General features: G+C 39.8%; 1 protein-coding gene across 1 annotated transcript in view; it reads right to left on the reverse strand.

The window, feature by feature from the left end:
* LOC125104525 (reticulon-1-like) overlaps positions 1-15,950 on the reverse strand; it is a 149,098-nt gene that overhangs the window by 9,874 nt on the left and 123,274 nt on the right. The gene's annotated exons all lie outside the window — the stretch shown is intronic.

A 15,950-nucleotide genomic window follows, 5' to 3' on the forward strand; every position in this document is an offset into this window, starting at 1 on the left:
TTCACCCAGACAGGTGCTGTCCCTTCTCTTTTTAAAGGTCCTCAGAAAAAAGGACTCCTAGTTTTCCCATGGCCTCATCCCAAAGTGGTATCACCTTAATAAGCACTTCTTTATTTCTTTAATTTTCTCCTCATTTTGTTTCCCTCCTCATTTACCCACCTACTACCCATTTTCTACCATCCAGTAATATTCAAAATGACCCAATGGGAATTTCTTGTTCCACTGGTGGTGCTAAGGGCAAAATAAGTTTCTGAAGTTTGAGTCTATGCAATGTTTTTACCTGGCCTTTATTCTACTCATAAAACAGCCAAAAAGTTCACTAATAACAAGCAGAAGAGGGAAACCCTCTATAATTTTTCTTTGTTATAAAATGCTGCCAAAGGAGAAGAAATCTAACTTTTATTGAGGCCTAATCTTGTGTTAAGCAGCGGAATTTTTACCTAATTTTCACAACTCTTTTATAAAGTAAGCCCCTCACTCTCAAAACATTGCACACACACACCAACAAACACAAAGCCCTTAGGACACACGCAAAGAATATTCCAAGGCATCAATCCAGAAATGTAAAAAAAAATTGTAGCAGTAATATAATAATATTAATAGCTAATATCTGCATGTTTGCCATGCGTCAGAGACAGTTCCAAGCTTTTAATTAATATTTATTCATTTAATCATCAAAGCAATCTAAGAAGATGGATATTATTAATAGCCACATTTTACAGACAAGGAAATCCCAGCCAGGATTCAAACCCAAGAAGTCTCAAAGTCAGGAAACATTCTCTAACACCCTCTGCACCTCCTTAAATCAGATTGGGAAGGTTTTTTTTAAGTAATTTTAAATCAGTTTTATTACAAATAAACTCGAATTTTGTGTTCTCTCTTCTTGGTGGCTCAAGTCACTGGTCTTCTATGGGGAATGGAAAAGCGTATCACGTCTAGTCCCTCCCACCCTGTTTTCCTTCCCTGGAGCTCTCTTCTCCCAGATACCCACCTACCTCCCCCCTTCACCACCAAGTCTGCTCAACTGTCACCTTCCTAAGGAAGATGACCCCAACCATTCTCTCTCCAATTGCAACCAGCCCTCCCCTTCCTACTCCCTGGCAATCCTGTGTGCTCCTATTCTTCTCTCTACCTTTTCTTTTTTCCACAACACTTGTCTCCTTCTAAAATACCACTTAATTAACCTATTTATTTATTATCTATTTCTTGATTGTTGAAGTTTGTTCTATGAGGGCAGGAATATGAACATTTTGTTCACTAAGGCAGTCCAAAACCTAGAACAGGGCCTGGCACACAGTAAGTGTTCAAATACTTGCCAAATAAAAGGTATTTTGAAGTTTAGAACAAAACACAGATAACAGGATTGTGAGAAGATATGTTGGAATTACTTTAAAGCTTCTTTCTGACAGGGGCTCTGTCCACATGTAGATCTCACTGGAGGCAGGGGAATCAATCCTGAGGTATTTCTCTACACACATCTGGACGTGGGGATTCTCTAGCACAATTCTCTGGACATACTTCCATGTGTTAGTAAGCAAGTATTCACCAGAAAGTGAGGAGGGTCTTGCCCAAGGCTATAAAGAGCCTTGGTTTCCAGGTTTCCAGGCCTGTGGCACAGTTATTATCACTCAGCCCCCACTTGGTGCTTCCACTGCAGGGACCACCTCAGGGCTCTGGGCCATACGGCCTCTTCCTGTCTCGTCACCCAGTCTCCTGCCTTCAGTTCTCATACTGCACACACTGTCCACTACTCAGCCACTGGCCTCAGGGCTCTGCCCTGTCTCCCCGGAAAATCCTTCAGTTTTGCAGCCGGGCATCTGAGATGATGAGAAGGCCACACGACCTCACTCACAGCCCTGTATCTGCTGCTCCTCTCACTGACCTTCCACTCCGGGTACACCAAGCCCTTCCCAATCTCACATGCACGCTGCCGGCTTTTCTAGACTGACTTCCATTTGCCAATTTAAACTCTGAGCTCTGGATAGGTCTAAAAAATCCATCGCATCACCAACACTTTATCCTTCCAATCTTCACAACCAAATCTCTGCCTTTTAAGTTCAAACCTTTACAGATAAGTAGCTTTTTTTTTTTTAAGATTTTATTTATTTATTTAACAGAGAGAGAGAGAGATCACAAGTAGGTAGAGAGTCAGGCAGAGAGAGAGGGAGGCAGGCTCCCAGCTGAGCAGAGAGCCCGACTCGGGGCTCGATCCCAGGACCCTGGGATCATGACCTGAGCCGAAGGTAGAGGCTTTAATCCACTGAGCCACCCAGGTGCCCCTACAGATAAGTAGCTTTAAATGCTTCCTCCTCCATGATGAATTTGCTGACCATACCTGTCTGGACCTGACCCCTTCCTTTTTGTCCTCCCTGCTTTTTCCTGTCGCAGCTAATTTATTCTGCTCAGGTGATGTGGCCATGTTATCTCCCACTAACCCATCACCTTTTGGAGTTTGGGCTCACGTCTAACACACTATATTGCTCACAGTAGGCACCTGATACAAAATGAATAGGCGAATGAATGGACCCATCCATCAAGGAGCAGACTTACTCTATGTGGCTACTGAAAACAAATTAGCACTAACTGATGCAAGTTACAAAGCAGGTGTTTCTAATCTATGATATGAAAGGACAGTCTAGATTTAGAGTTATTCAACAAGAGGGTGGGGCCGCATCACAGGAAGGAGAGTGTTTTGTTTTGTTTTGTTTATTTATTTATTTGACAGAGATCACAAGTAGGCAGAGAGGCAGGCAGAGAGAGAGGAAGGGAAGCAGGCTCTCTGCTGAACAGAGAGCCCGACGCGGGGCTCAATCCCAGGACACTGGGATCATGACCTGAGCTGAAGGCAGAGGCTTTAACCCACTGAGCCACCCAGGCGCCCCAGGAAGGAGAGTGTTTTGATCCCTTGCGCGCTCAGAGAGGGGCCCAGCATCTGTCTAGGCAGGAACAAGCATTTGCTGGGAGATTGGCTGAGATAACTGCAGAAGTCCCTTTCAAATTGCTGGATTTTGACATTCATTGGCTGCTCCCACAGTCAGACAAAACCTACCTTTACTTCTCCCTTACCAGTAAAAGAGAATCAATATAATTTTCCCTGAGGTGATGCTGCAAAGAATAGAGGCTTCCCAGATGTGTAGAGATAACTAAAGGAATAAAATCTAGAGCCCATTTACATTATTTGTGAGTCTATAAATAGAACCAACAGTTAGGAAGAAATCTCACTCCCAAAATTTTTATCCTATCAGTGCTGATCTTGTTCAAAGAGCCTAGCACAAAACTGGAAGGGCCATTTTGCCATACTCTGCAAATACCACCAACTACAGGAAGAAGAACAAAGTCATGGGATGCCTGGGTGGCTCAGATGGTTATGTGTCTGACTTCTGATTTTGGCTCAGGTCATGATCTCAGGGTCATGAGATCGAGCCCCATGACTAGATCCATGCACCCAATGTGGAGTCTGTTTCAGTTTCTCTCTCCCTCTGCCCTCCTCTGCCCACCCCTCATGCCTGCTCTCTAAATAAATAAATAAAATCTTAAAATGAAGAAGGAGAAAAAGAAAGAGAAGAAGAAGGAAAAGAAGAAGAAGAAAGTCATTGTATAAACCACACATTTTGGATGGGACCATGTCAGGGCTCTTGTAAAAGCAACAAATAATGTCCCATTTTCTTAAACTGAGCTGAATACCCTCAAAGTTTCTCTAGGTTATAACTGACTGAAATGCGTATACATTATTTAGTGCCTATCAGATAGAATTCATAAAAACAAAGTCCTTCTATACAGTAAATTATGTGAGAGCAGAGTCCTGTGGGATTGTTAGAACAGAGAAGCCGAGCTGAGCCTCAGGGCTCAGGAAAGCCAATTAATTCTTGTCAGGGCTTCCTGCAGAGTTGGCAGATGTAAGAACTCAGGCAGGGAGCAAAAGGCATTTGCCCCAGGTTGGAACCAATATTGTTATATTGTTAAATACAAATCCATCAAATAAAAGTGCTTTCCTTGTCTGGACTAGAAATGACTACTTTCTTTATATAACCAAAGATTCCTTTGGAACATCTGACTTCCTCATTCTCTCTAGCTGTTTCCTTGGTCATCTAGAAGTCTGGTTTACATCGAGAGTCAGTGTGTGGACCCACAGATGCTGCCTAAGGAGGCAGATGGACTGCAGGGGACAGCAAATTCAGTTACCTGGAAGCATTTAAAATGGGATTGAACTTTAAATTTTTCAATTTGCAAGTAACTTTTCAGGAATGTACTTACAATAAAAAACTGAAGGATTCCCACACCTCTAATTCTAGCCGAAAGCTAAGTGGAAGAAGAATGAAAACAAGCTAAAACTGCTGTCTTTGGAGCACATGTGTGGATAAAATCAGGCTCTTGCATCCACCCATGTTCAAGGTCAGAAGTACTAATCATGAGCTAGACAAATTCAATAATTTCATAAAGGGTGGGTGTTTTATTTTATTTTATATCTTTAATTCTCTGGCAGTACTGAGGAATGAGATGGTAAAGATGACTTGCAGAAGATACTCTTACATTTCCCAAGGAAAGTTTCAAGCCTCAAATCCTTTAGTTCTTAAATTCTGACCCATCCTCACAGAATTGAGCTCCTTGGATTGGCAACCTAGAGCCTGGTTTTATACTCTGCTCTACCATTGTCAGTTGGGAGATTGTGGAAGCCTGTCTGTGCATAAGTTTACTCATTTTGAAAATGCAGGCAGGAGTGGTTCTTCTATTGGTCTGTTACAAGGATTAAATGACGTAATGCTTACTCAGCTCTTCACCTGGCACATAGTATGCCCTCAATAAAGGAGAGCTATAGATTTTATTATTACTTCCATTTTTCAAAGAGGATACCAACCCTTTGTAACACATTCTTACCTGTCTATTAGTTTAGGACTTTATCCATAAGGAGGTGTGATCAGGGTCTTTTGGGCCACAAGTTACACCTAACCATTCCACACACCGGTTACTCTCTTGGGTCTGCCTTTAATGCTAGAATCCCCAGAAAGCAAGGCCATGGCTGTCTGTGCAGCCTCATGAGCAGGTGGTTGTTCCTGGAGGACTATCTAGTGATGCAACAGACATAGATCCCCACATGGACATGGTGATGACTGACCTGAACCTGAAAAGTTGAAATTTACCAAGACAACAGACAGAAAAGGAACAGACATATTCAGCGTCCATGGATGAGCTTTTCCTTGCAGATAGAGCCCATTCTGACTCCTCAGGGAGATGAGAAGGGGTCTAGGGTATAAGATGATATTTTATATCTCAATAAAGCCCTTTATACTGCTTTGAAATGGCAACAGAAAATGCCAGAAAGAAAGACTGATTATACCAAAAGGTTTCTCTGCACAGAGGTACATATGCTCCATTAGAGAAATCTGGTTTACCCTTCCCCCAGGATTAAAAACAAAACAAAACAGAAAACATCAATTATTGTTTGAATAGAGCCAATAATTACAGATATAGGGAACATTAGTCCAATTAAATTGAGAAATATATTTTTAAAAGGGGGGGGGTGACAAAAAAAAAAGCTGGAATGTCAGCGGGGGTAGGGAGAGAAATACACATTAAAATTCAAGAATTAGAGGCCAGAAGCAGTGACCCGGAATGAATCTGCATTCATTTTCCCCATAATCGTTTACCCATAGGCTGCCCATGTAATGGATGGCTGTAGCCTACACAGAGTTTAGGCTGTGAGGCTTTTTCCCTGAAACTCCCACTCATTTTTCTGAGTGCTGAGATATCAGCAGGCGCACAGTATGGCGGCTGTGACACACTTGACAACAGAGCCATTTATGAGGGATGAATATACCAGGGCCTCTCTGTCACCCAGAAAACATTCTCCTTCTGAAATTAAGTGGTCTGTGATTTAACATGAAAAATGGGTGTTGAAAAATCCAGGTATACCCATTCTTTAAAATGTTATCTATGTGATTAGTTAATAACGTTGAAAGGAAGAAAAAAGGAAAGAGAAACAAAGAAAAATGAGCCTGCGTTCTCTAAGCCAAAGCTGATGGCAAGTTTGGAGGATTAAGAAGATAAGTAACTACTCTTTCTTTCCCCAATTTCCTGCCTTATTTAAAGCTTGCCTGTCAGGATAATAGATTTAGTTGTTGAGATTGCAAAATTAATGTTTAATAAAAAATGATTCAGCAAGTTTTGGGTCTTTTGTGGGTGTGTTTTCCCCCCATATGAAAAGCCAGGACTTGCACTGCCTTTACTTTAGCAGAAAATTCTGTTAAAGAATTTTTACTTTAACAGAAAATTCTATTAGAGGAAAAAACCTGGCCTGGCAGACAAACCACTGTCTAAGTTCTACGACAGTTCTCAGCAGTGCCTTGGAAAGCACAAAGCTGCAGAGCACTGAGATGGAATGCGAGTGGGAATTCTGATGAGCTTGGAAGTATGGGATATAGTTTGCCTGCTGTCCAAAGGTGAAAATGTGATTCTATGACCTTCTTTGGGGGATAATCATTTATGGGAGGAAAGGGGAGGTAAATATTTGGAATTTACTTAGATCTTAAGAAAAAGTCCTTCGAATCCTATATAGACTTCCCATTGCCTTTTTAAACAGCTTTATTATGTGAATTATATTCACAAACCATAAAATTCCCTCATAAAGTGTAGAGTCCAGTAGTTTTTTTTATATTCAGAGTTATACAACCATCATCGCTATCTAATGTACCCCCCTAATTCAGATGCATTCTACCCTGATGCTTTCAATACAGAGAAAGCTCTCACTTACCCCAGTTACCCCAGCCATCCAAAGAATTACCTTTGGGACATAAACAAGAGCCATCCCATCCTATTTATCATTTGTTGATAGAACATTGCTCTCTGATTTCCAAAGAGGAAAATAACTGGTTTTGGTCACATGACTTCAATGCTTATATATACATGAATAGTAGGGAAAAAAAGGTATACTATAAATTTGTTTGTATGTTACTGGTCCGTTTGCTCCCTCTCCCCACATAGAATTATCTAGTTAATTCCCATAGCTCCTTTTACATGATCTTTCTCCCTTACTTCCCATTCCATGGCTACCTTCTCAGCTGGACTCTAACCACCTTCCCCTTGAATGACTGATAGGTTCCAAGCGTTTGGCTTCCAGCTTCACTGCTTCTGTGTGCCACTCTGCACACGGCTACCTTATTCCTCTTCCTAAAACACTACTTTCACATGTCACTTCTCTACTCCAAAGTCTCTGGTGGCTGTCTCTACCCATGCTTTTGCTTAGAACTCAGGATCCTCTTCAATGAGGTCCCAGTCCGCCTTTATGGTTTTACATCTGAGCCTGTTCAGGAAACACATTTGATCAAGCCCACAAACATGAGATTTTCAACTTCTATAACCCTTACTCAAGCCCTTCCCTTCAACTTAAGGGGTCGTTTACTCCTCCCCAAATACAAATAAAGTCACGGAAGATGTCTCATCTCCTCTAGGAAGTCTCTCTCCCCTTACCTCTCCACTTCTCAGTGCTTTCTCCCTCATCCCCGCTCCAAGGGCCATGACCATTTCTTTAGGGCTCTTTGGCTTTTCTGCCTTTGTTGTCAGCTCTTTTTCTGTATACTTGTGGAAACCTGTGTCTTACACTTCTTCATATCCCTGAGTTGCTAGCACTGTGCTTTACACATAGTACGCACTCAGTAATTACTGACTGGATGACTACCTCCATATTACCATCTGACTGAGTCATATTCAAGAGCATTTAGAATGAGCTTTTAATGTATTTAATCCAATTTTAAAAATTTACTGAACACTTAGTCATTGCAAAGCACCAGAATGAAGGACATTCCTATGCTTATGTAGGCTTAGTAACCTGCTGTATCGCAAACATTCACCATGAAGCCATTGTTTGTAAATAGGAATTCAGGTCCCCCTGGCTGCTTATGGCAATGAGGCTTGAGGGGATCATAACTAGAGCAGGGAGGTCTCATCAGGAGCCCGGCCATTTAATATATTCTGATTCATTTTTCTGGTCAGTCATGGTGTTATCAGAAAAAAATAAAGAAGGAACAAAATGGTTTTTTGAGGGGCGACTAGGTGGCTCAGTTAAGTGACTGACTCTTGATTTCAGCTCAGGTCATGATCTCAGGGTCATGAGATCAAGCAACCCCCCACCCCCAACCTTTGGGCTCTACGCTCAGCAGGGAGTTTGCTTAAGATTCTCTCTCTCCCTCTCCCTCTGACCCCTCAACCTTGCGAGTACTCTCTCTCTAAAAAATAAAAAGCGGCAGGGGGCGGGGGGGCGGCAGTGGTGGTAGTTCCTTTGAGGTCATCTAATCCCAGAATCTAACATTCACGAGATTAAGATCAACTATTTCCCAACTTTACTTTGAATATTTGCATTGATGGTATCTCACTGCTTGCTTTGCAAACCTAGTTATTAGTAAGTGTTATAGTCAAGATCCTATACCCTGGGGTGAAATTCAGGACTTTGAATACTAACTCCAACATTTACTGGCTGTGTGAACATGGGCAGATTTCCTAATGCCTTTGTGCTTCAGTTTTGTCTATTAACAATAATTACCACCTCCTAGGATTTTTACAAAGACTAAATGAGATATTGGAATCAAAGCACAAAGCATCATGCTGATACATATGAAGGACTCATTATTGTTTTTAAAATTTAACTTAAATATACCTCCTATTGCTTTCAGCCTTTAGTCCCAGGTTTGTCTTCATATTCTATTAGTGGAAACAGATACCTCAAATAATTAGTAAACAATATGGCATATAAAGAGCTAATCCCCCTAAAATATAGTGAGTTCCTAGAAACCAAGAAGAAAAAGCCACCAATCCATTTACTTAATAATAGACAAAGGACAAGAATAAATACTTTGCATGGAAAAGTCAATATAAATAACCTCGGAATATAAAAATGCAAGTTAAAACAACCCTTAAAATAACATTTCTCCGTTTTCAGACTGGGTAAAACTCAAAAAATGTTTGGCTATACACTCTTTGGTGAGACGGGGGGAAAAAGGCATTCTCATACCAAAACACAGGCATGTAGGATTGGTATATTATGTACCCCTAGGGAGGGTAATTTGGCAGTGTCTCTCCATATTATAAACTCATTTTCTTTTTGAACAAGCACTCTTACAGAAATTATTCTATAGACATACTTGCACGTGTTTAAAAGTGAATGTGAACAAAGCCATTCATCACAGCATAGTTTGAAATAACAAAAATTGGAGTCAACTCAAAAATCCAGGATCAGGGCCTAGTCAAATAAATTATGTACTTCTTCGCACAGAATACTGTGTGGTTGTACAAAGGCATGAAGATAACATCCATGTACTGATATAGAAAGATTTCCAGGTAAATATTGTTAAGTGAGAAGATGCACAAAATAGGTTATAGATATAAACACAGATCTACAGAATGCCAACTTTCTTGTAAGCAAAGGGGAAAATAAGAATATATATTTGTCATTTGTTTGTATCTGCATAAAGAAACTGGAAAAAAACTTGAGAAATTATTTATTAACCATGGGCTTGCAACAGGATAGAGAGTAATACAAATACAAGGGAGACTTTTCATTGTGTCCTTCTCTTTAAAAACAATTTTCCTTTTCCCAAAAGAATGTATACTATTTAAGATATTAATTTCATTTTGAAAAAAAGAGAAAGAAAACAATGCAGGATAAGACACTAATGTAATCATGTGGCACAAGCTCTGATGGGAAGCCCCAACCCAGCTTCCTTGTTGCACATGACAGACAAAGATGTGAAGACAGGGAGGTCCTCTCTTCTGTTCTGATGGCTCAGGCTAAAATCACATTTTCTCCTTTACATGTTGTGTTCTCTTCCCACTGAGTTGAGGAGACACAGACTACAACTTGTGCTCACTGCTTCCCTGGTGCTAGGCACAGTTGCCAGCAAATAGATTTTATTTTGTAAATACTTATGGAATGAACAAATATGTTTCCAAGCTCATCATACTGGTTTCCACTGGGGGATGGATACACTGTAGTTTGTCCTCTTCCCTCTAAAATCTGAGCTGGACCTGACTATAAGTCGATGAGAAGAATGAGACAGTGAGACAATTTCCCCTACCAATTTTGATCCCCTTGATTTAAATTTCTTATTTTTATTCACTTTTTAATTTCACTTAATTTAATTTTAATTCCAGTATAGTTAACATACAGTGTTATATTAGTTTCCGGCTTATAACATAGTGATTCAACACTTCTATACATCAGCCAGTGCTCATCAGGACAAGTGGGCTTCGTAATCCCCATCCCCGTACCCACCTCCCCTCTGGTCACCATCAGTTTGTTCTCTAGAGTTAAGCGTTTGTTTCTTGGTTCACAAATTTTTACACTTGCCACCATGAACTCTTAGCTCATGTTGCTTTTGCAGCTAACCAAAACATGTGGATAATATAAGGTTTTTTTATTTCCCTCTAAATGACTGCATAATTTCAAAATGTAGTTTTAACCATAGTACTGGGTGTACTTCATAACCTTGAAAGACATCAAAGACAGAGGCAAAGAATATTCATAATAATGAATGACCTATGATAATGATGCCTATGACCTGCATCTATCACTTTGAACACACTGAAGAAGACCCTGGGAAGGGGATTTACCTCAGTCTGGAATAATCCCCCAAATCAAGCTAATGTTGATGCTGGACTTAGGATCTTCTCATTAGAATGTGTCTTATAAAGGGAAATGTATGGCCACAAAGCCTGGGGCCATCCTTGTAGGGCTATCCACAGTCCACACTGTCTTAAAAAAAAAAAAAAAGATATTCTTCTTCGGGTGGACACAGATCTACACCACAGGCTTGCAACCTCTGCAAAAGGTCTTGGGTTTTGTGCCAGTGTTGGGCATTGAACATAGGTCACAAAGATCCCTGGGATCTAAAACAATGTCATGGAAAGCTGTGAGGGGTACATAAGGAAGGACAAACGAGGATGTCAACTGAGGGAAACCAGTGTTAGAAAGATGACATGGTGTGTCATGTGTCTTGACGTGGTATGAAGTATGCTACAGCATGCCGTGGCGTGGTGTTGTGTGTGGTGTGGTGCCATGTGCCGTGCCATGGTGGCATGATACAACATGGCATATGGTGTGCTGGGCTTCTGGGTATGGCATTTTGGGACAGAAAAATCACAGGCATCAAGAGGACTTGGAGTTCCATCTCTATCAACTTACTGACCTTTACCGGCATTAAACTCTCAGGAAAAGAGGAAGTTAACCACAATAATTAACATTTAAGTTACATGCTTACTATGCTCCAAACAAGTTTAATTGAGCAGATTGTCTCATTTTAAGCTTTAACAGTTTATGAGACTTTTTTCTTTTTGTAAACCACACTCAGGCTACTGATGGAGATACTGAAGCTTTGAGAGGTCAAGGAATTTGCTCTGAGGAACACAACCAGAAAGGACAGGACCAGAACCTGGATTTAGGGCTAATCGGACTGCAAAGCAGATGCCATTAGCACTATTCTCAGAATTGCCTGGAGGATTAAAGGAGACTAAACAGTTTGTGGCTGCCTTCTTAAGCAAAGCTAGATGGATCTAATTTGGAGTCACGTCACAGCTAATAATGCAGCCAAGTAGAAAGAAATGGTCTCTGCACAGTCTCTGCACAAGGCAGACTCAATGGCCGATCAATGTTCATTCCTTACATAAATCATTAAGTGACTGTGGCAAGAAAGTGTGTGTTCTAGTACTTAGGATTTAACTGAGAGAATATCAAAGTGGATATTAAAAATTCTTAGGCTGACTGCCTTTTTGAGGTATGTGGGTAGAAGAGAAGGCTTTTATTTTGAAATGTGATTATCATTAGCTACCATTTTGCCTTTTTACAGCATTTCTTCTTCCTCAGGTTTTCAAAATCTAACTCCTAAGTTTTGCGACTCATGCAATATTTGAAATTTAATTTGGGGTTTTGAGCATTCCTAATTTCAAACATTATCTCATATTGGAACATATCTTATAAAACAGAAATATGTGAATGACATGTTGGGACAAATTAGCTAAAAATTGGAATTTGGGACACATCAGTTGGTAGATCCTTTGACTTTCACACACACACATACATGGAGTCAAGATCAAAATATATGTAGAGAATTTATTCTACTAGGTGTATAGAAAATAGCCCGAGATGTAGCCATACTAACCAACGAAAGTGACAAAAAGATTAATGTCCTTTATCAACAGAACATCCATTTTGCTCCTCTGAGCTCTCTGATCTGTGGGCTGAGGTAAACTGTGTCCTTCAAACAAGACCATAACGCAGCCATTGATGTGCCTGAGTTTGGGAGCATTGCTCCAAGTGGCACTCAGTGCTAAATCAGGAAACTATAGCAAGATTTCTTTTCTTCCCACTTTCTTTCCCCAGGAAGAAAAAGGACAGTAAACAAAAAGCAATAAATTCAAAACATACATAATTTCTGAAATTCATATAAAATTTCAATCATCTGTACATTCCAAGGGGGTAACTAAAATATTGGGTTTTTCTAGTGTGATCTACCTAAGTGATCAATAAAAATGCATTGTGGGGTGTTTCTTTAATTTTTTTTTTTTTTGAGTAGGCTTCATGCTGACCCTGAGAGCAAGACCTGAGCTGAGATCAAGAGTCAGATGCTTAACTGATTGAGCCATCCAGGTACCATTATATTGTGTTTTTAGGAATTTGGTTTTTTTATTTTTTTAAAGATTTTATTTATTTATTTGACAGACAGACATCACAAGTAGGCAGAGAAGCAGGCAGAGAGAAGCAGGGAGCTGAGCAGAGAGCCTGATTCAGGGCTCAGTCCCAGGACCCCGGGATCATAACCTGAGCCAAAGGCAGAGGCTTTAACCCACTGAGCCACCCAGACGCCCCGTTTTTAGGAATTTGGAGAAGGGTTGCTATTGAGAGAATAGAGACTTGCTTGGGGGATTTGAAAATAGGTATCATTTTAGAGAGGCAAAGAGAAGCAACTGGAAGTTATTTTAGGGGAAGAAATAATAGCAAAGTCAAGGGCAAAATAATAAGTAGGAAAGAATCTCAATTCCAACAGGAGAGTTTGGGAACCAGAACAAACTCCAGTCAGAAGGAGTGGCTGGGATTATGGAGCCAGCATGAGGGCTTTATAAAAGTGGGGGGATCCAGTGATTGTTTTAGAGCAATTAGTCTAAAAATAGCTTCCACAATGGTAACATACAGGTTTGGGGGGGCATGTCAAATAAATGTGTGATTTTTTTAAATTATAAAAGTAATAATACATGATCAGTATACTTTTTTTAAAATATAGACATACACAAGTTAAAAAGTTACAGTTCCTATCCCTACTTCTGGGTCACTCTGAGAGAGAGAAAGAGACCTACTTTATATTTGAAGAATCAGTATTCCACAGAATGAATGTTCTAAAATTCATTTAAGCATTCCCCTTCTATTGGACATTTATGATGTCACCATTCTTTTGCTGTTCTAATTATGGCAATGACCATCTTTTGAGTATATGACTTTTTGATAGGACCACTGAGGCTCAAGAATGTAAATAGTTTTAACTGTCTTTCTACTTTACTACACAGATATTTGAAAATGGCCTAGTAAAACATTCTTCTATGTGTCAAAATGGAAGCATTAGAAGAAAACAAAGCAAAGAAGGAGCAGGATTCAATAGTCCAGAGGCTAAGAAAAAGAGTGGTTCCACCAGATGCTATGAAAAACAGGAACCATACACCAGGACTTGCATAGAAGTACAGCCTGGAATTCCAGACCTCAAAACCCAATAACTCTGAGAGACTAGAGTAGGTGGGTTCAAAAGAAAGACTTTAACACAGAAGTTCCTGATAGGGAAGCATCACAGAGTTGAAGAGATTGAAGCTCCATCTTGAAGGATGTGGAGAATTCATACAGGCTAAAAAATAGGTAAAGTATTTCTTTTTTTTTTTTTTTTAAGATTTTATTTATTTATTTGAGAGAGAGAGAAAGCACAAGAAGGGGAGGGTCAGAAGGAGAAGCAGACTCCCCGTTGAGCAGAGAGCTTGATGTGGGACGATCCCAGGACTCCAGGATCATGACCTGAGCCAAAGGCAGTTGCCCAACCAACTGAGCCACCTAGGCACCCCTGGTAAAGTTTTTCTAAGAATGGAAGTGTTGGCGCTTTGATGTTCAGTCAAACACATTCACAGAGTTATGTGAATTTCTAGATATTCCATCTGAAGTTTGAACACCATCTCACAGTCATCTTTTTTGAATAGTCTGAAACGAATCTGTTGTGTTTGAGGTGAAAAAGATGATTCCTTAAACAAGCTAGTATGTGAACAGTTAAAACTGTCTGAGTAAAACCACAAATAAATAAGAGCTTACAGGGGCCACTGCATTTCTTTGTTCTGTAAGATCCATAAAATGAGAGCAGAAGCCTCCATCAAATGTGTCCTGGAAGAGGAACCAGCAACCAATTACTCTGTCAATAATTCAATATAAGCATTAAATTTTCATAGTTTTTAAAAACTCTTTAAGACAATCTGCAGGACATCATCTCTGGCATCTGGTGTTTGGAACCCTCTAATCATGACTCCCACGAACTGTACTTTGTTCCAGTTAAGGACTGAATTAACAGATTGGGCCACAAACAAAAGTCAATTCTATTTAAGTGTGTGTTTTTAAAAAATTGGTTAACAATTAGCTGGAACTTAAATCTGTCCCTCAACACAAAGTAGTTTTTCAAAATGAATGCTTCTTGAAGAGAGCAATTGGAAAGAAAAGAGAGAATCAAGTTTCCTCTTTCTTAAAGTGTGTAGAAACAGGCCAGAGTCGATGTATTGTCTCTGTTTTGTTATCTTTGTTCCAAACTCATGTATATTATTCAAACCTATTACAGTTGATGCTTGAACAAAGTGGGGGTTGGGGCACCAACTCCCTGCATAGTCAAAAATCCACATATAATTTTTGAGTCCCCCAAAATTTAATTAGTAGCCCACTGTTGCCTAGAAGCCTCACCAGTAACAAATAATTAACACATATTTTGTATGTTCTATGGGTTATATTCTGCATTCTTACAACTAAGTAGAGAAAAGAAAATAATAAGTTATTTTAAGAAAATCATAACAGAAAATACATCTATAGTACTGTACTATATTTATCCAAAAATTCTCATATCAGTAGACCCTTCCAGTTCAAAGCTCAGTTGTTCAAGGATCAACTGTATTTTTTATTTACCTGGACATTTGTAAGGCAGGTGCTCTTATATTTTGAAAAGAAACCACAGGTTAAAACAGCTATACAATTGCCTGTTAGCTGTTGCTAATTTGTCAGAAGATCTCAGAGAGACCCTTGAAAATGATACTCATTAAGGGAATTCTGTTTTTTTTCCTAAGGTTTTTTGTTTGTTTGTTTGTTTGTTTGTTTTTTAAATTTATTTGAGAGAGGGAGTGGGTGTGCTCGAGCACAACCTGGGGGGTGGGGCAGGGAGAGGAACAAGCAGACTCTGTGCTGAGCTCAGAGCCCGGGGAAGCTGATTCTCTGGACCCTGAGATTATGACCTGAACTGAAATCAAGAGTCTGTCCCTTAACTGAGCCCCCCAGGCATCCCTAAAAGAATGTTTTAAGACTTCAGATTTCTTCCATGAATAGCAAAATTAACAGTTTCAGTATTATTTCTTAAAATATGTTTATATCCTATACATGAATCTTTTCTTCTTGACTGAAAAAAATGGAAGGAAAATTTACCATTTGTTGACTACTTGCTATGTGCCTGCCAGTCACTCTGCTAATGCTTAAAGTTTCCAGCATGTCAATCAATAAGTATTCTAAAGTCAAACATAATAATGATATAACAAACCTAATTTTTCCTTAAAAACTGTAAACAAAAACACAACTATGTAGGCATGACAGGGACTGCTAATTGTCCCCCCCATGTCTATTCTGTCCCTCTCTCCTTTAGCAATAGACAACCTCCACCCCCCACGAATTTACCATATGGTCACCCAGTTAA

Source organism: Lutra lutra, chromosome 7 (assembly GCF_902655055.1).
Source record: "Lutra lutra chromosome 7, mLutLut1.2, whole genome shotgun sequence".
NCBI lineage: Eukaryota > Metazoa > Chordata > Mammalia > Carnivora > Mustelidae > Lutra > Lutra lutra.